General features: G+C 40.3%; 1 pseudogene; it reads right to left on the bottom strand.

Annotated features, from left to right (window-relative positions):
* Window positions 1–5,506: 5,506 nt before the first annotated feature.
* LOC119893066 overlaps window positions 5,507–20,441 on the bottom strand; it is a 16,761-nt pseudogene continuing 1,826 nt past the window's right edge.

A 20,441-nucleotide genomic window follows, 5' to 3' on the forward strand; every position in this document is an offset into this window, starting at 1 on the left:
AAATCTCAAAACAATAGCCAATCAAAGAGTTGGTAGATGCATTATTCCCCATCGCCACACGGAGATCCCTTTCTGTGTTTGTAACAGCTGAATCAAATATGACGTCTCAGCATCTGATATAGTCTAAATAAATGCTGTGAAGAAAAACAAAGACAGAGTATGTGTAACAGACTATTGAAGCCTCAGAGCTGGACCTTGGATCCCCTCTTTAGGAGATGTAGACAGTAGGAACAAACACAGCGTTGTAGGCTGAGAAAAGCAAACTTTATATTTTTGCAGCTTGTCTGTTATTTGGATAATTATTTAGAAGTAACCGGCTGCATTCAATTTGGAGATCTAGGTGGTAATACACTATTAAATCAGAAGATGGTGCGCTTGTCCTTCTGGCTTTAACCCACATGTCCAGATCATGTGCAGCTCAGTGATGAGTGAGCACTGGCCTGGTCCAGAGTCCAGACACTAACTCTTGACAGATCCACAGTGCTTTTGCAACACATGGATCTCTTGCTGCTGGTCCAAATGGTCCCCTAGGTCTGATGCAGGTAAGAACAGCAGCCAAGAACTTTTTCCATGTACATGCAGGACATTGAGTATTGTTTTTGTTTTTTAATTGTATTTTATTAGTGCAAAATAATTTCAATTCAATTCAATTCAATTTTATTTATATAGCGCCAAATCACAACAACAGTTATCTAGACCGTACTCTGTGATGATATTTACAGAAGCCCAACAGTTCCCACCAAGAGCAAGCACTAGGCGACAGAGGCAAGGAAAAACTTCCTTTTAAGAGGCAGACACCTCGAGCAGAACCATGGCTCAGGGTGGGCGGCCATCTGCCTCGACCGGTTGGGGTGAGAGAGAGAGAGAGAAAGAGAGAGAGAAGAGAGTGAAAGAGAGAGAGAGAGAGAAAGAGAGAGAGAGAGAGAGAGAGGGATGTAAGGAGAGAGAGAGGGGAGGGAGGCAGCCTACACAATATACACACAGAGGTACAGACAGCGAAGGTAATGTTGCTATAAACTAAATGAAAAATGGTACAGATATTTATAATAGTGTTAATGGTAACCATCGTAATGTTAATGATTATAATAACAATAAGACTAGCAACAATAGTCGTTGCAGTAGAGGGTGTCGAGCAGGAACACGGGGGCAGCAGGCGACCCGCAGCCACAGATCCAGACTCCACAGCTCCAGAGCCAGAAAACCTGCAGGAAGTGATAGGAGGAGAGAGGAGAGGGACGAGAAAGCACAAGACTACCAGAAAGGGGAGAAGTTGTGTTAGTAACATGCAATAATGGGATAAGGTTGCATACAGAGGGAGAGAAAGTAGAGGAGAGAGGAGCTCAGTGCATCATGGGAAATCCCCCGGCAGTCTAGGCCTATAGCAGCATAACTAAGGGATGGTTCAGGACTACCTGAGCCAGCCCTAACTATAAGCTTTATCAAAGAGGAAAGTCTTAAGCCTACTCTTAAATGTGGAGATGGTGTCTGCCTCCTGAACCCAAACTGGAACCTGGTTCCACAGGAGAGGAGCTTGATAGCTGAACGCTCTGGCTCCTAGTCTACTTTTGGAGACTCTAGGAACCACAAGTAACCCTGCATTCTGGGAGCGCAGTGCTCTGGTGGGGTAGTAAGGTACTATGAGCTCTTTAAGATAAGATGGTGCCTGACCATTAAGAGCTTTGTAGGTAAGAAGAATGATTTTAAATTCTATTCTGGATTTTACTGGAAGCCAATGCAAAGAAGCTAAAACAGGAGAAATGTGATCTCTTTTCCTGGTTCCTGTCAGAACACGTGCTGCAGCATTCTGGATCAGCTGAAGAGTCTTAATGGACTTTTTCGAGCAGCCTGATAATAAGGAATTGCAGTAATCCAGCCTAGAAGTAACAAATGCATGGACTAGTTTTTCTGCATCATTTTTAGACAGGATGTTCCTGATTTTCGCAATATTACGTAGGTGAAAAAAGGCGGTCCTTGAAATTTGCTTAATGTGGGACTTAAACGACATGTCCTGATCAAAGATAACTCCAAGATTCCTCACAGTGGTGCTGGAGGCCAAGGCGATGCCATCCAGGGAAACTATATCTTTAGATAATGCGTCACGGAGGTGCTTAGGCCCCAGAACAATAACTTCAGTTTTATCTGAGTTTAACATAAGAAAATTACAGCTCATCCAGGTTTAACATCCTGAAGGCACATTTGAAGTTTAGCTAACTGATGAGTTTCATCTGGCTTGATCGATAGATATAACTGAGTATCATCTGCATAACAATGAAAGCTTATGGAATGTTTCCTGATAATATTGCCTAAAGGAAGCATATATAAAGTGAAGAGGATTGGTCCAGACCCATTGACAAATGATATTAAACACAGAAAAGTGTAACAGAAAACCTCCTATCACCAGTCCTTCAAGTCAGATGTAAAGTAAAGTGCAAATGCAGCTTATCACATACTCCCACCAAACAACTATGTGCAAACGTTTACTATCGTCACATTTACAGCCCAATGCCTCAGGTGCAAAAAGTAACTATTTACATTTAATATCATATTCGTTTCTATCTGTCTTGACACATTTACTCTCTGAAGGTGGCTTCTGTGTTGGAATAGCTCAGTATCACTACAGATAACTTGATTTATATAGCGTCAAGTCATAACAGAAGTTATCTCATTGCACTTTTAATGTAAATTAAAGTACTGTACTTAGCTTATATATATATTATTATAATAATATTCAAAGCGCTTTTACATTACGTCATCATTCACCATTCACACACTGGTGGAACAGCCACCAGAGGCAATTCGCCCAGCATGCAGCCTGGAGGAGCTGGGGATTGAACCGCCAACCCGTCCAATTAACAGGCAACCCGCTCTACCTCCTGAGCCACAGCCACCCCCTTAATATAGAGCAGGTCTAGACTGTACTCTTTGTAATATTAACAGAGACCCAACAATTCCCACCATGAACAAGCAGTGGGCGACAATGCAGAAGCAGAACCTAGACTCGGGGTGGGCTGACAGCTGAGAGAGAAAAGAGAACACACAGTAGAATCAGAATGCTTTATTGTCATTGATCAATAAGTGCAACTTTCCTCAATGTGCAATCAAATATTGATCAAAAATAAATAAAAGAATTGACAGACATTCACGCATACTGGTAAAAACGAGTATCCGCAGTAGTGTTGTAGTACTCGAGACTGGTCTTAAGACCACTTTTGGATGGTCTTGGTCTCGTCCCGGACTCGACCGCATTTGTACTCAGTCTTGTCTCGATTTTATTTTAAGACCAGTCAAGACCGTAACTTTGGGAATATCAAGAAATTGCTTTTGCATCGTCTGATTTAATTGTTACCATCCTAACTTTGATTGGATGTAAAACTTATTGCTTCAAATAACCCTAATTAAAAATGGGTTGTTACCGTTAATGACTGTCCCCCCTCCCTGTGGATCTTTCAGATCAATTTGAGAAGTACCTGTGATCTCGTTCCACATTTTATTGTGTCATGTAATGTGGAGAACTGGTCTCGGTCTCGACTACAACACTAATCAGCAGTAATAAAAGATAGATGCATAGTGTATCAGTGTGCACTCAGCTGTGATGATGCTGACAAAAAAAAAAATAACTCACGCATATTTAAATAAAATATGAACACATTGAGGGTGGGTCTCCAGCTTCCTCCCACCATCCAAAGACATGCAGGCTAGGTTAGGTTTGTCTATGTGTGACCTGGCAACCTGTCCTGTACCCCGCCTTCTGCCCGATGTCGGCTGGGATTGGCTCCAGCCCCCCACAACCCTGTACACAGGATAAGCGTTTGACGATGGATGGATGGATGAAAACATTGCACAAGTTCCAGCTGGAGATCATCTCACTCAGCCACGACACTGCAACAATCCCAAGTTCGCCTCACGGTTTCACTGTTTTTGACAGTTCTTTGGAACATGTGGAAAGAACCTGTTCAGGATAACATATCCCTTCAATCAGTCACTGTTGCAGTGCTCTGCCAAGGGTCCACCACCTAATAACATAGCTTATGATTGGAGAGGAGAGTCTACGTGGCTGCCAGTGACTTAATTCACCAAAACAGTAGCCGTTTGTATGGTTGGCACTGGCTAAATTAGTCAAGAAATAGTCCACAAATATGTCAGTCCAACGACTCATGACTCTGACACACGTGTTACAGGCCCCAGGCACAGGGCATGTGGACAGATAATAAAACCTGTAAAACAGGAGAAATGAACAACACTGGAAACTTGCTGCCGTTGGTCTTGACGGTCTTACCAGAATTTATTTAATAAATACAGTCATTTAAGTCGATCAATAAAGTATTTTTTGCACATCACTCATTTTCAACTAAGTTACTAAATTAGATAAAGTTAACATACATCTATCAAAAAAAAAAAACCACACATACACAAAAAAACCACACATACACAAAAAAACCACACAAACATACAACCATAACATACTGATAAGGAATGTAAAACTTTTTTTTTTTTTTAATTAACAGGCTAAATAAACTGTTTATCACAATAGTTATGTACTAACTGACAAAGATGTTGCTGTCCTCAATTTACCAATGGTTTATAATATTCCAGGCAAGATAATGACATTTAATTGGTATGGATGACCTTTAACCAACACCAGACATTTTTTATAAACAAAATACAAATAAAACACTTTAGATGTAAAACTAAGAAAATGCCGAGGAGCTGTAAGCATTAACGGTGGACATTTACATTGAGTAGGGAGCCGGAGTGCTAACATTTGTGTTTGTTTTGCACTTACTGTCATCCTTAACGGCCGTCCACATAGCAGAGTGCAGGAAACACAGTGAATACCAAACACAACTTCAACACAAGAGATAATGATTCACTATACCAAATTCTCGGTTTTGTGCTTTTGTGCAACTTACTGACCTGTAAGAGGAGAAATTAACACTGGAAACTTGCTGTTGGTCTTGACGGTTGTACCAGAATGGCAAGATTACGACAACTACGTCATCAAAACAGTCCCCAGCCGGCAGCAGGAACGCGCTCTGCTGCCCCCTACTGTCTGAGAGGAGTACAAACTGGTAATGCTAACACATTGGACTTTGGTGACTCACCATCAAATTTATACACAGTGCTACAAAACAAAAGATATTTTTAGATTAAACAAAAAATTAAATGTGACCATACATTTTGTGTGCATCACACGTGCAAGGTAGCAGTGAAAACGTGGTATGGAAATAAATAGAATTTTGAATTGATGGAATTGAAGGTCTATGAAGATTCTCAGTCATCCAGGTCATAGTTATTCAACAAAGATTAAAGTCAAGGGCTACTGGACTTGGTTGAAGATACGTTTAATCCCCTCATCCAAAAGGACTTCTTCAGTTCTTCAGAAGTCAGACTCATCCAACATTGGACCTTTCAGATCCAGCGGTGCTACAACTGACTAGATGACCTCCATTGAACTAATTATGCAACTTCTAAAACCAACTGGCTGTACCAGTGATCATTCAGGAGCTGAACACTATGCAAAGATTTAATACACAAAATACAACCTTAAAACAATCTGTCAACAAGAGCTGTCTAATAACATAAGAATAACTTAATGAAACTAATCAACGTGATGGCCTGATGAAAGGTTATGGTCATTTAGACAGTGAGATTACTGTAAATACATTTAACGTTTTCTTATTCATACATAGTAATTTATTTATCATAAGATTTTTATTTGTTTAAAAGTAAAATACAGAATTTTGTTGGCATATCTAATAATGCAATATATAACTAATGTATATTTCAACATACATACACATTCCAGTATAACATAATGTGCACATCCAGGTAGCAAATGAAGGCATTTCTGTTAAATGTGTACAGTGTGTGAGAGACACTTCTTGCTTTGAAAGATGTGCTGTAATATATTCACGTGATGAGTCCACTAACCTAATCAAGCTACTGGTCAATACAACTAACCTGACAAATCTAAAACCTCTCAGTTGTAGTGTTTGAGAGAGTGCACGGTGCAGACTGTACAAAGCCTCATGCCAGTGTGACTACAGTTATGTCACCATTATGAAGAACAATAATGTGAAGACACAGTGAAAATGTAATCCATCCGACTCTTCGTTCATTCATAACAACATATAGCGGGTGAGGCCCCCTCCTCGGAGCTCACGCAGGCGCTGGCAGTGTCGCATCATGTTCAAAATCCCCTGAAATCGCTTGTCCACCTTCATCTGAGTAAACTCACGAATGTCTTCCTCCACCACGAAATACTGACCTGAAAGACATTTAAACCAGTGAAGCGTCAGATCATAAACTCATGACCACTGCGGCCAACGGTGTTCTCCAGGAAACGGCCTAAAACAGGGAATGGCTTTCTACACCATTGTATGCCCATCACTGGGAACATTGGCTAGATCCAGCAATAGCCTTTTGGCACTGACTACGTTGTTCGGGTGATCAGTTTTTAGTAACCCTGAAAACTCATGTTGCAGCTCACTTTCCTTCTGTTGTGTGTGACTTGCAGTGGGTTTTTACTTTACGTGCATGTTGTCAAATTGGTGAATGTGTTTATTTATTTGCAGCTTTTAATCAAAAAAAGCACAGATCAGTTCCCTGATGAACATAAGGACTTTCACAATTTAAACTCTTCATTCGCAAAAATGATAACATGGTACTAATATACCACTATATATCAAGTGCATTGATATATTCATGTACGGGACTAGATCAGAAATCATTAAATTTAGAGCACAGGTCAGACAATATATATGCAAACGTTGTCACCTTTTGTATCTTTGGTCTCCTGGTTAAAGCGCTGGTGCAGCTTGCGTGAATGATTGTTGAGCGTTTTCAGCGACTGATGGAGGATCTTGTACTTTGCAGATACAGCCGTGTTAATGCTCTGCACCGCGGCATTAAGCTGATATGATACACGTCCTTTCATGTACCTGAGTGAGACACAATGTTCAGCTTTAGAAAGCAGAGCTCAAAGAGGCACACACAAAAACCATCTCTCCTCCTTTAACATGCTGTAGCCGCATGAAGAGCTGCTCAAAATTCATCATAAATCTAAAGAAAAGGTCTGAACTAACATATGCTAGATCACATGCTACATAACTGAGTGATATTAAAAAGGGAGCAAGCCTATTATATAGCTGATTCAAGTTAATCCGAATCTGACATTGTAGAGCAGATAGAGTTTGAGACGTAAACTTGTCACAGAGAGAAGATGAATTAATGCAACAACATGGTCTTTCATCTTGTTTTGAATGTTAAGGACTGTCCAGTGCCCTAGTTTCTTTTAATCAGAGCACAAACTGGATGCATCTATAAGCTTCAAGCGCCACATAGGTTAATAAAAATACAGAATCCGAAATGTGTGCAGTATAACTAGGGATAGGTATCACTACTCGATATTTCTGGTATGGATGAAACAGCCCAGTATCGAGTAGAATCGAAACGTCTCCAGCCACATCAAGTGACGCTTTTGTAACGGAGTGCGGCAAAAAATGATATATTTGTCTGTTTTTGCTTGCAGCCCAACACGCCAGATCAAGAAAGAGAAGAGAAGCCTTTATTTTCCATGTGTCTGCACCATAAATTGTATAAAAAAGGTCCATGCTGATTTTAACACCCCTTCCACCTTCAGACTGCACCTCACTTTGCAGTTAGTTTATCACCGCAAGCTTGGCTTTCCGTTGGTCTCATTCTGGTATCATTTAAACACTCCTGTACATTTTATTTGCTGTTCACATCACCCATCACTGATCGATCGCTGCGTTCCATCACATCAATTAAAATGCTTTGTGGCGTAGCAGCGATCAGCTGATTTTACTGACGGAGCCTCCGACTGCAGCTGCGATGCTTCAGGTGTCGTTGGTTTGGTTCGGCTGGACGTGCCTCTTTTCTTCCGTTTGAGAGTCTTAAGTGTAGTTAATGATTGTTTAAACAGACTATTTGACATTTCGTCTTTTTGAGGTTTGCGACTTACCACTAAAGGAAAAAAGCACTCGCGAGAGATCTTTCAATTCAGTTCTTGATCCAAAAATAATTTTTATGTTGTTTACTTTTAACCTTGCTTGCCCATAATAAAATAATAGGCTACCAATCAACCTATGGCTTCTATGGTACTCTATTGGTTCGGGATCACTTTAAGGGCTACTGGTATCATCAAATTTTAAACAATACCCAACCCTAAATATAATTGAGTTTTCTTAAGCCACTCTGTCCCTGACAGTCCAAAAGTCCAAGTTTATAAGGATTTGGTCTACAAACTATCATGATGACAAGCTGACTATATATGCTTAGATAACCCAATAAAGATTATCATAAGTCGTGCCACAATGTAACTGCCTATTATTTAGGTTCTTTGGGCGCTTTGTTATGTTTTGTCTGATGTTTTTTAGTGCTGAGAAACTATATTTGACTTTAGCGCATATTCAGGATGAAATGACACTTGAAAAGTCACTTAAAATTTAAATCTGCCCAGTTGTGACACTGAGCAGTGGGCTGAACGATTTTCTAAATGTAATTGCGATTTTTTTGCCAGATATAGCGATTACGATTTGATTTGCAAAAAAAAAAAAAGAAGTCAGACACTGAATGGCATAGAGAATCTGTCAACTTCCAAAATAAAACACCCTGTGCAGACTTCTGACGTGTATCAACAAAACAGAAAAGAGAAACAATTTAACTACGTAGCCTACCCAATCACGATAGAAGCACAAAAACAAGGACAGCTGACCAAATTTACAAAATCGGCAAATTCAGGCAGGCAATACGCTATTCTGAAATGCTCCATGTGGGATATGTGTTAGCGCTAACCATGATTCTACGTTATCCTCCAGTTTTGTTTGTTGCAAAATGTACACGCCCTGTGCCCGCTCTGATTGGTAGAGTAGGACGTAACAGGAGGCGCATGGTGCTTGTGACTGGTTAGCAAGTCTGTCACACAAGGATGACAACGGAATGAATCTGTAACTGCACCACTATTAAAAACGGGTCAGATGCGCTGTATAATAAACCTACATTTTATTTGCAGTCTTCACGATTAGCCAATCACGTTCTTTCAATTGGCAATTTTGATTTGAAAATGAGTAATCGTTCAGCCCTACTGAGCAGATTAATTGCTTAGTCTAGAAAATGTCAGAAAAGAGTGAAAGCTACCCAGCTCCCCTGAGCCCAGTATGGTGACTTCAAATTAGGGCTGAAACGATTCATCGATTAAATCGATAAAATCGATTCATAAAATGCTTCGACACAAATTCTTTGCATCGATGCTTCGTTTAATCCATGTAACTATACAGCACAGTGTTTCACAGGGACATTTATTACTGTCGCACATTGCATTCACGTTGTCAACATGACTGATTATGGTGGCGCTGTTTGCAAAGTGGGGGAAGAGAGAGAAAACAGCTAGGGACAAAAAAGAAAGTGTCCAAAGTATGGGATTATTTCAAGCTAAAGAAAACTCTGTAATGTTACAGTCCGTCCACCGTAAAACGAAACTTTTGTGCCTCGGCAACACTCCCGCCGCCAAGCAAAAGTACTTCTTAACGACGCATCGATGAATCGTTGAAATAATCTATAAAAGCTTTGAATACTAAAATCATCGTTAGCTGCAGCCCTACTTCAAATGTCTTGTTTTGTCTGCCCAACAGTCCAAAACCTGAGGATATTTGGTTTACGGTTTATGAAACAGAAGCAGCAAATCCGAGACACTGGAGAAGCTGGGTCCAGCGAATGTTTCATATTTTTGTTAGCGAAACAGTTCATTGATTTGTTAATTAATCTTCTGTTGATGGACTTACTGGTTTAGCATATTTTTAGCCTGCAGGTCAAGAATAATTCAACAATACAAATGACTGCTTCTAAACTCTATAAATAAATTGGATACTAAAGCTATTATACTGCTGTGGTGGTTAAGGTATAAAATGAGTTAGTGGTTTGTTAGGAGCGACACATGATGCATTAGAGCTCAAGATCTGACTGTTTTTCCCCTCCAACACTGGATCTGTGATAGATTATTTTTAGGGCTGAGAGAGTTTACGTATTATTATCACGTTAACTAACACAGCTTTTAGTATTACTAGCTGCGTTTCGACCAAAGGAACTATACCCCGGAACAAGGAACTTTTGGAGGAACCGAAGGGACCAGGGTCTAAATTTAGTTCTAGGGTCTTAATTTTACCCCCAAAAAGTCCCCGCTCGGGGGGGTAGTACTTTCCAAAAGTACCGGTACTTTGGGGGGGGCGGGTCTTGCCTTGCAGTCAAATTCTGAATGGGCGAGTAGAGGCTACTGGCTTTAACTGGAGAATGTCGGCTGTTTTCTACGACTGCTCCTCTCTTTTCCACCGTTGTCTGCAAACCAATAAATCCCAATCAACAGTCAGATAGCCACACAAGTCTCGCCGATGTCGCCTGAGATTGTCCATCGATTAAATGTGTAGCTGGGAAACTGCAGCCACCGTGCAGCGGTGTGTTTCTAGCTAACAGCTGATGGAGTTACGCTAAATAACGCTGTGAGGTGGTGGCGCATAGATAAGATGCTTGCCTTTGGTGTCATTCACCATTGTGTCCCTGAGCAGGACACTTAACCCCTCGTTGGTCCAGAGGCGTGCGACCTCTGACATGTATAGCAATTGTAAGCTTTGGATGAATGTAAATGTAAATACTGGGTCCAGAACAGCTGATTACAGCAGGTAATAAAGCTCATTAAACATCCGGTTCCTCCGACGCTCAGGCGACACAGACGAGTGCTGCAGCTGATCTGCAGATCTTGTCGGCTGGAAATTTAATATTTATTTAAATTTATAACAAACTTTATCGTGTCTCTCTCCCACACAAAAAAGCTGTTTAATGGTCAAGTATAGCCTATAGTTTTTCATTATATTCCATCAAATCTGATGTTCATTTATAAATGTTGCTCATGGATAGTGGTTACAAATAACAATGCCTGTGCATCACTTTGTACGGCGTATAGGTCAGCTGGTTAATTTGCCTAATCTTCGCAGGTCTTTAGACCACAGTGGAAACGCACACAACAGTGGGCTGAAGGGACCTTTTAGTTCCTTGAAAAGAGATCTGGGGACTTTTAAGTCCCAGGTACATTTGGTTGAAATGCGGCTATTATTTTATTGCTCACTGGCTCTGAATACACATACAGTCAAACCAGGGGCGGGATGTTGATCAGCCTGCAAATCAGCCACCCAAACAAGCAGCGGAGGGAGGCTTCAGCAGACTACGCTGGATGCAGCATGTGGGAGAAGTAGATAAACATAAGCAAGAACAACTAAATGCCACAGCGAAGTGGAGAGCTACACACTGCAAGCTGATTAGTACCAGGGAAGATGTTTATCTTAGGAACGTTCTTAAAACCAATTATTTTATGCAGGAAAGTGTTGTGATTGGTTAACTTTATAAGTTTTATGAATTTAACCTAGTTGGGGGGGAGATAAATAAAAATTTCACTGCAGGAATAATTTCCAAGCTCTTACAAATAATCACAATTGGTTAAATTTAGAGATTAAACAACTCATTATCTGGACAGAAGACTGTAAATTCCTGGGACTGACACATTGTTCATACTACTGTCACTTGTCTTATCAAACACATTTATTTACAGCAAAATGTTGCTGAACTGTTTCTGTATGTCCCAACAACATTTTGAACAACATTAATCAAAATATGAAATCATGCTGGATATTAGTGGGGGATAATACTTACTGAGGGATGCTCTCAAACTCTGGCATAGTGATAAACTCCATCTCTCTAATGAAACTCTTGTTGGTCTTTTTGACATTTTCCAGCTGGGCTGGCTGAACGTCTGCTGCTTCGTTCTGGTTGATTACAGGTTCACTTCCACTGAGAGATGAGAGAACATTACAGTTAAACATTAAAGGTCATGCTTCAGAACTAAGTGAGTAAACAGTTTTGCCTTCAAAACAGAATCAGTCTTCAGATCTTCTAGGTACACTTGCACAAAGTCAGGGATAGTTTGTAGGCATATTTCATCAGGTGTATGATTAAACAGTTACACCAAACATGTGCTGTTGATCACCAATTCAGCATGAAGGTTAAAACACAACCATGAAGTGAAACAGAAACAGCTGTGTAGGAGGAATCCAGCTGGGGATGAACAGACTGCAAGGTGAAACAGACACTGCTCAAACAAGGTGGTTACACTGCATCAGCAAGGCAGACAGGGGTTTCCAGATGTGCTGTCCAAGCTCTTTTGAAGAAGCACAAAGAAACAAGCATGCTGGCTGACATCCTGCCCGGTTCATCTGCTCTGTGCTGCTTGACGCGGCTTCCATCGGAAACAGACTGGCAGTGTGTTCTCAGCGGAACAGAGCCGCTTCTGGGAGCTTCTAGAATGGCCGTGATCAGCTCCAGCAGCCGCGGAGCTGGCAGGAACGCAACGCAGCCGTGCCCAGTGTTCCGCCGTTACAAACTTTCTGGCTGAATTTTTAGCCTTTTAGCCTTGAGCAACACGTTATCTTCACCTGTCACTGTCTGCTCTGTGTGTGCGCCAGTGACAGTGAGAGCGGCAGGACTGGCTGAAATGTTGTGACATTCATTCTCGTGTAAATAAACAGCAGATTCAATTAGTGAGTCAACGCTAAAGTAAGGTGGTGAAATAAGGAATACACTATGAGAAATACTAAATATAACCTACCCAGGCTCCACAGAAAAAAGCCGCAAATTATCACGTTTGAAAAAACTGGTACCATCAAACTCCAAGAAAATAAGGCATCATTAATGTGTCCTCACTTTGCTGGGACTTTCTTCCTGGGCATGTGTGTAGGTATGTTATCCTTAATGTGCTGGACCTCCAAATCCTTCTGGAATAACTCCTCAAGCTCCTGAAAGACAAACAAACTTCATAATGAAGTATTTAAAGGTCATTTAGAAAAAGTGTGTCCATAACACGGGCACTGGGGATGCACAAGCCGGTGCAGTCTTAGTGCCAATCACAAGCCGGGATACGAGCGTTACGTCAGGAAGAATACGGAAGCCAAGAAGTGCCGTGCTTGCACATATTTTTTTTTAATGCAGTTAACTCAAGATCACAAGATAATTACTTCATCTCCAGAAAACTAAAGGTTGTTTCCAGTGCTTAATCAGCTGTTTCTCTCCCTTCACTTCCCTGCCGTTTCCCTCCTTTATATAGATTGCTGCTGAAAGTTTAATTTACAGGACTGAGTGCCATGCCAGGAAGCATATAGGGCTGTAGCAACTGATTTAACCTGGAAATGTCAGATCAAGGAGTACCCATTATCACCGCATCAGAATGTACTACTTCAATCAAGGCCTCACACAGGCAGAACTTTTACGGTGACTTTCTGTTAGAGACACAGTTCAGATCAGTCCTCGTTTTAAAGGAGACTAGCCCGGCTTCAGGTTCACAGGTGAGTGAACTTCAGTGACACTGCTCAGATTGTTAACTTCATTAGTAGCCTTCCTGAGAGAACAGGATAAATTAAGCCGTTGTCACGAAAAAACAAGCTTTGTCTCTCGTGATAACGAAATAATAAACTTGCGATGGAGACAATTGCAAGCATAGCTGTTCTGCCAGACTCAATACCCCTGAAAAAAGGCATCGTGAAAGCTGCTAGTGTTTGGAGCCAATTACAAGTAGGGGTGCGACAACTAATCGACGTAGTCGAAGTTCATTTCCACCCCTGCTGTCCATCATGGGAGTTGTTCTTTTGCAAACTTCTCCGTTTGTGTCCATGGTCTTTTTGTATGAGCTCCAGTGAGTATATAGAAAGATATATCTTTTTATGGATTTTTGCACACTTTGTTTTAGAATTACTTATCTGTTTTTGCAAATGAACTCCTATATTAAGTTTCATATAACACTCGCTGTTCTCATTTCTCCAGTTCATGTGCATACAACTCTGTTTTTATAAACCCTAAAGTTTCCTTAGAAATCAGCATTTAGAAATGAGGTGGCTATTTGATGACTGTCGACTAATATGTGGTATAAATATAATATTGGCCTCAAATATCCAGTGTGGTCAGGTTCTGAATCTTGCAGATATGGAACAAAATAAACTGGACAACTGGATGCATTGTACTGCACAGGATGTGCTGCTGATCATTAAATTAACAAACTACAGGCCTCCAGTTTACCTTCAGATGTTTGAGTTGCTCTTTCTGTCGACCCACATTGTTCAAACTCCTCCAGAAGTCTCTCTATTGCAAAGAGTTCTTGTCCAAGTTTCCTAACCTTATTTCAGGCAATTCTAAATGTGGAGAGAGAAAAGTGTACAGAATGACCCATTTTATGACACCCTGTTTAGCTTGGCATAATATTAAAACAGCAGAAAGGCCAATGTTACCAGTCTCGTCTCATATGAATCGCCGTGGCTTACCAACTACTGACAGATCCAGCATGCGTTGTAAGGATGATATCCTGTCATGAATGTGGTGGCTGATATCCTCCAGCTCACTTTTCCTGAAACAGGGACACATCCAATTAAATTACCAGGTAAATTTCCTGGATTCAAATTTAACATTAGTAAATATACCTCAGGTTAGATGTGCTAATATGAAACTGTACAATTAAAGAAGCAGAATTGAAGACAAAGTATCTTCAACCAAATCCAGTTGCCCTTGATTTTAACCTTCGTTGGATAACTATGACCTGGATGACTGAGAATCTTCATAGACAATTGAAGACAAACAAATCGCAACTCCAACGTTACGTTAAGCGATTGATTAATATATATAACATTAACGTAGTAGAAAAACAAATACGACGATAACGTTAAACTTAGTTAACTTCCGATTTGTCAGATGGGGAAACGTTAGGGAAAACTTCGACCGATTCTCCGTCCTTTGGTGCACTTAGCGAACTCACTGTTGTGAAAGGATGTTAAGCTAAACATCCTAGTTCCAGCTGCCACTACCACATCTGCAGCGAGAGTTTTAATAGCGTCAGTGAATACCACATAGACCGTAACCAAGTAGGTAAGTTAACGTTAAGATGAGGCATATATCATTCAAACACTGAAGTTCCGTCCGACTAAAACGCCACCAGCGTTGCGTGTATATCCAGGCGTAAACCTAAAGCTGTGCTTCAAAAACAGACAGCTTGATTAAGATAACTTACACAGAGTTGTGGTGTCCGCTCCTCTTCCTTAATGCTGCGTTCCCGGTTCAATCTTAATTGAAAAGTGACGCGAGACCACTCCATGCTCGAGACGCAACAGCCGGCGCATGCTCTGTTTTAATGCCGCGTTCGATACCGGTCGGAACTGGGAATTTTCCCAGTTGAAATTTTCGACTTATGTTTCTTTGGCAAGTTATGCACAGTTAAAGTCTCAGCATTGCACTGATGTTAGGCTAATTAATTAAAAACAAGTGACATATAGGCCCTATAGGTCATACTCGTTTGTAGCCTTCTAGCTACGTCAATTGGTAGGCCTAGTCCTCAAAAGTCAGAAAGTGGTGGGCTATATTTCCAACTGTTTTCACATTTCCGGGCATTTTTAAAAACATTTTCCTGAATAAATTTGGGTATAGAAGATGACTTTCAGAGATTGTTTACTGTAACCAACTACCATAACACTGACAAAATATTTCTACATTCATTTACATGCAGAACAAGTTTTACTATTTGATCGGTATGCATTATTTTAATTTAATACTTTACGTTGCCTTTTAGTTCGTGGTTTACCATTTACAATGTGTGCTTCCATAGGAGCAGCCATTGTTGCGTGACGTCATTCGGCTGCAACTCGTGAAGTCGGGGTACAAATTTTTTCTCCGAGTTCACAAGTAGGAAATCCGACTTCAGGTGGCGTTTATATAGTTTTTTCTAGTTGGAGGGTTCCGAGTTGCCTGGAACACAGCTTAATACTCTTCAAAGACTGTAGGAATATGACAATTCAATGGCTACTGTCAAACAACAAAATGATTACCGCCCTCAAGTGGTAGCCTATACAGCGTGACGGACAACAAGACTTGAAACTACTGAAAAATGTGCCAGAACATGTGAATTACACAAAAAAAGAAAAGCACATACACAACAAATAAACAACACAGCATTGCATATTAGTCATATGTTTTAAACCCCAAATCTTCCTTGACTCATCAGCCACCATACTTGTGTATTTTTTCTAGTTGTACTTAAACAATTAATGACCCTCATGGTGAACACCAAATGTAATCCTGTGAAGAAGGAAACTGCAGCACCCAGCTTTAATTGAATCACAACTGCTTCTAGTGTGAATTAAAGCCATTAATAAATTAAGTTATTTGAAATTTTAATTTTAAATGGGAGCTTCGGCATTCTCTCAGCAACAAAAAAGCATGCTACTTTGAAACTGCATCACTGCAGTCAGTTGAACTAAAGTAATGCTATACTTACCTGAAGTCAAACAGGAGGAAGAAACCCAGAGGTGACAGTTTAATTGTTTCTACAATGCCATATTTCAGTACTTAATACAATATATAACCCTCGTCCTGATTTAGAAAAGCTTGCACATATTGTATCCGAGCATCAGCATCACTGTTAGGAATGTGGTTTTGTGTTCCTGTGATCCTGTTTAAGTCTGTTTCTGGTTCTGTGTAGCCTTTATTATTATTCCTCCGATCTTTAAGTTACTTCATATCGGTCTTGTCTTGTATCTTAGTTCCTAGTTTGGTGTCTTGGCTCTTAGTCCTGTACCTTAGTCATGTTTAGTGTTCACTCCTGGTCTGTGTACTTCTGTGCTTTTGCCCATGTCTGCTCTGAGTTCTGTTTATCTTGGCTTTAGTCTGTTCCTTGTTATTAGTGTATTCTTGATCTGTCTGCTTGTGTCTGGATTAGTTTGTTGTTTTCATTATTCTGATCTGTTACTACTTACTTTGATATGGTCCATGTCTAGGTTCAGCAACTTGTGTTATGTCTGTTCCCCCTCAGTAATCTGCCTGCCAGCCAGTCTCTCTGTTTTCCCCTTCTGTCTCTCTGCCTCGTTGGTCCTGATCCCGGTCACCTGTGTTGCTCCGCCCTGCTCGTTAGTCCCTGTGTATAAATGTTTGGTGTTTCTGTTCATTCCTTGTTGTTGTTGTTGTCTTATGTTGGATGAGCTGCCCTGTCCCGTGTTTGCGTACCTCAGTTTGTACTTACTGTTGTTGGACTTTGCTGTGTACCAGTGAGAGCTGTTTAGTTTTTGTTGGTTTTAATAAACCACCTGCATTGCATCCTGCTTTTGTGTCTTGTGTTTGGGTCCAACTGCAGCCAACCATGATAACTCATAACCTCCATGTATTAAACAGACCTGAGCAACAGGGAAACATGGTCATGTATGTAATCAAATCGCTGTTTCCACAAGTATAAAGGTGAGACTGTCTTGGATGCTTGCTCCATAATCTCTATAAGACAGGCATTCCCCAATACAGTCTAGTTTAAAACTGTACTATAATACAGGATTAGATGTGAAGCAGTGCACGTTTGGGTAAAAACAAGTCCACTGATTGTTCTCCTCCCTCACCTGTAGCCTCCTGAACGATTTAGCTACCATGGTGGAGAGAGGTGAAGGTCGGCAGCCATCTTTTAGAGTTTGAATAACACAACACTTTCTAAAGTCATTTGCATGGTATTTCAATATTTTTAGCTTTTCACATGTCATTTAATGCAATTAGTCTCTACTGATATATTGTGCAGAAACGGCGCAGCTGGGGTGGAGTTATGCGGTTGGTGACCTGATCAGAGGCAGATGAGCAGACTTTGTAGGGATGATGAGGTCATTGAGAGGGGGCTTTCTCATTTCTTAGTTTGTGTCTCACACAGGAGAAGCTGAGCCAACGGAGAGCTACTCAGAGCTGAAGATGAAGGATTTGATTTTTATGCACCACACTGCTCTATTTTATGGGACTGTATTGTAGTTTATGATTATTATAAGTTTTGTTAAAAATGTTCTGAAAAGTAGCACCAAGAAAGTTAACTAACAAATGAAAATGATTTGAAAAAAGTTGATTTGCACAATAAGAAAACATGCAATGCAATATAGTTTTCCCTCATAAAAAGACATTTCCACCAAAATTGGAGCAAAAATGCCCAGAATGCTGGAAATTACAAGTTTAATGCTCAAAACTTTGGGGGAGGAACCCCAGAACCCCCTCACACTTTTGCAAGGGACTGTATGCATGCTCCATTCTCTTTAGGGGCTGAGCACCTCTAAATGCCTGATTTAGAATGCCCCTGCATTGAAATTAAAAGGAATAGAACTGTAAACTTACAGATTTTTTTTTAAGTGTATGGTAAAGCATGATTAATGATGATTTCCATTGACACGCTGGCAAGGTCACAGAGTCTATTGTTGTCTCCTTTTTAGAATGGCATGTAAAAAGTTAGCTAGCTGTCTTAGCATGAAGCTTGACTGGGTGCATTGTGCACTCAGACATGCCTAGCTACGCGAAGGTTAGTTACATTGTACATGATATCCAGCAAAACTAGTTTTTGTGACTGTGGTATCTGAAGTTATGGTCACACAGCATAAACTAGACTGCTGCTGAATTGTATTGGAAATATACTCTGTCTAGATAATTTGAGGGTATCTGCCTTGTTCGTTTTCTCCTTTAGATGTGACATAGAAGCATAGTACACTCATTGAATTGGCTTTAAGGATCCATTTCTTGCGCCCAAACATAGCGACCCCCATGGCCGTAAGGTGTTTTATTTAAGTTCATTGTGGTTTTAAAAAGAATAACACTCCCACCTTATACCCTTTCTCCATGGGGTCATGGACTCTAAGTAGTCGGGACCTATGCTGGACATACAGTAGCTGTTACCACTTGCACAGGCCCAGTCATATCCCGGTACTATTAGGCAGAATTCCCGTATGAAATAATATTGGTATTTTCTGCTAAGTGGGCTGGGGGGTGTTTTAGCGGCCATGCTTTTACTATTGTAGTAACTTAGCTTGTTCTTATTTTACCATTTTAATTATACTTGCTCTTCATATTGAATTGCTTCCTTCAGTTCTCTTCACTCACAGACCTAAGACTGGTGTGTTCACTGTCGCTTTACCTGGTCCACTCTTGTAAAATATCCATGTGTCCTTACTTGTACTTGTGTTTCTGATAAATGCTACAGTGTGTCAGAAGGGGCGGGGCTGTGCGGTGAGAGAGAGAGAGAGGAGCAAACGCTAGCAGGACTTATGAAACATATTAATTAACTCAAAATCAAACTACATCGGTATAAATGGTTTGTTTAATTTTATATGAAATTATATTGGTCTGATATACCGCCCAGCCCAATAAATAACTTCAATAAAATAAAGTACAAAGTGTAATTCAGTGTGCACTGGAGTATTTTTAATTTTACACGAGCCTGAAAAGGTTTTGATGAATGCCTTGTTTGCTGCTCTGATTTATTGTAAGTCTAGTTCGAACACACTAGAACATGTGCACATCCAACAAACCCGTTGGCATAGTGCTGAATTCAATTCAATTCAATTTTATGTATATAGCGCCAAATCACAACAACAGTTATCTCACAGCGTTTTCATAAAAGAGCAGGTCTAGACCATACTTATGTAATAAAAAGAGGGGGGCTTAGAGTGAAAAATAAGAATGAACTGTCCCCTGAGTAATTAGAATCCACTCAGCAATATCATTCATTGCAATGTTTCAACATGAGGTCTCTCACGCAAACACACAGGTATTGTGAAGCTTATACTGTGAGGTAAAAAGAAACAATCAGCTGTCTTATGCACCTCTGGTAAATAGGTGCTTACTATCAGCTGATTAGTTTTAGTCTATTTCCAACGAACATAGGGAACTGGGGATTAGTCTTGCCTGATTTTATTTAACAAAAACGATTACACAAGAAACAGTTTAACAAATTAAATAATATCTCACAACATTAAAAAGGTTACAAATGTTAAAGTTGATGTATGACTTGAAATAATGTACAGTTATACACTTAAATAAATTAAATAATGTGTGACAGTGTAACAGTAATTGTAATAATGGAACCTGAGATAGTAAGTTAGTGTCATCATTTAAATTTGAAATAACTAGTTGTCATTACTGTGGGATAAGACTGGGAGACAGACAGCCAAAATGGAAGGGGGACTTTCATGTCCTGTAGGGCATGGGCCCGGGGCCTCTACATCAGGTAAATGTAGACTAAGAAGGTCATCACAGGTCAGATGGCAGGTGACGAAAATACGTGCAGCTGAGAGTGTAGACACAAAATAAGAAGCACCGGTAACACTTTCGATGAAGGTCATCGCTATAATGACTTACGCATATAATAACACAATATAAGTTTATACCACTGTGTGCCAAGAATCTCCGACCTGTTCCATAGTACATTATAACCATCGACTCTGCCTCGTTACAAATACACTTTAGTCACAATTTAGAATTAGTGATATAAAATGGAATAATAGCTTATAGTATGTTTAATGTTATAAAGCGTGTCTTTGTTTGTTTTAAGTAAAGTGTAA

Source organism: Micropterus salmoides, unplaced genomic scaffold (assembly GCF_014851395.1).
Source record: "Micropterus salmoides isolate LMB-PRFRI ecotype aquatic unplaced genomic scaffold, ASM1485139v1 Ms_hic_scaffold_8, whole genome shotgun sequence".
Classification (NCBI taxonomy): domain Eukaryota; kingdom Metazoa; phylum Chordata; class Actinopteri; order Centrarchiformes; family Centrarchidae; genus Micropterus; species Micropterus salmoides.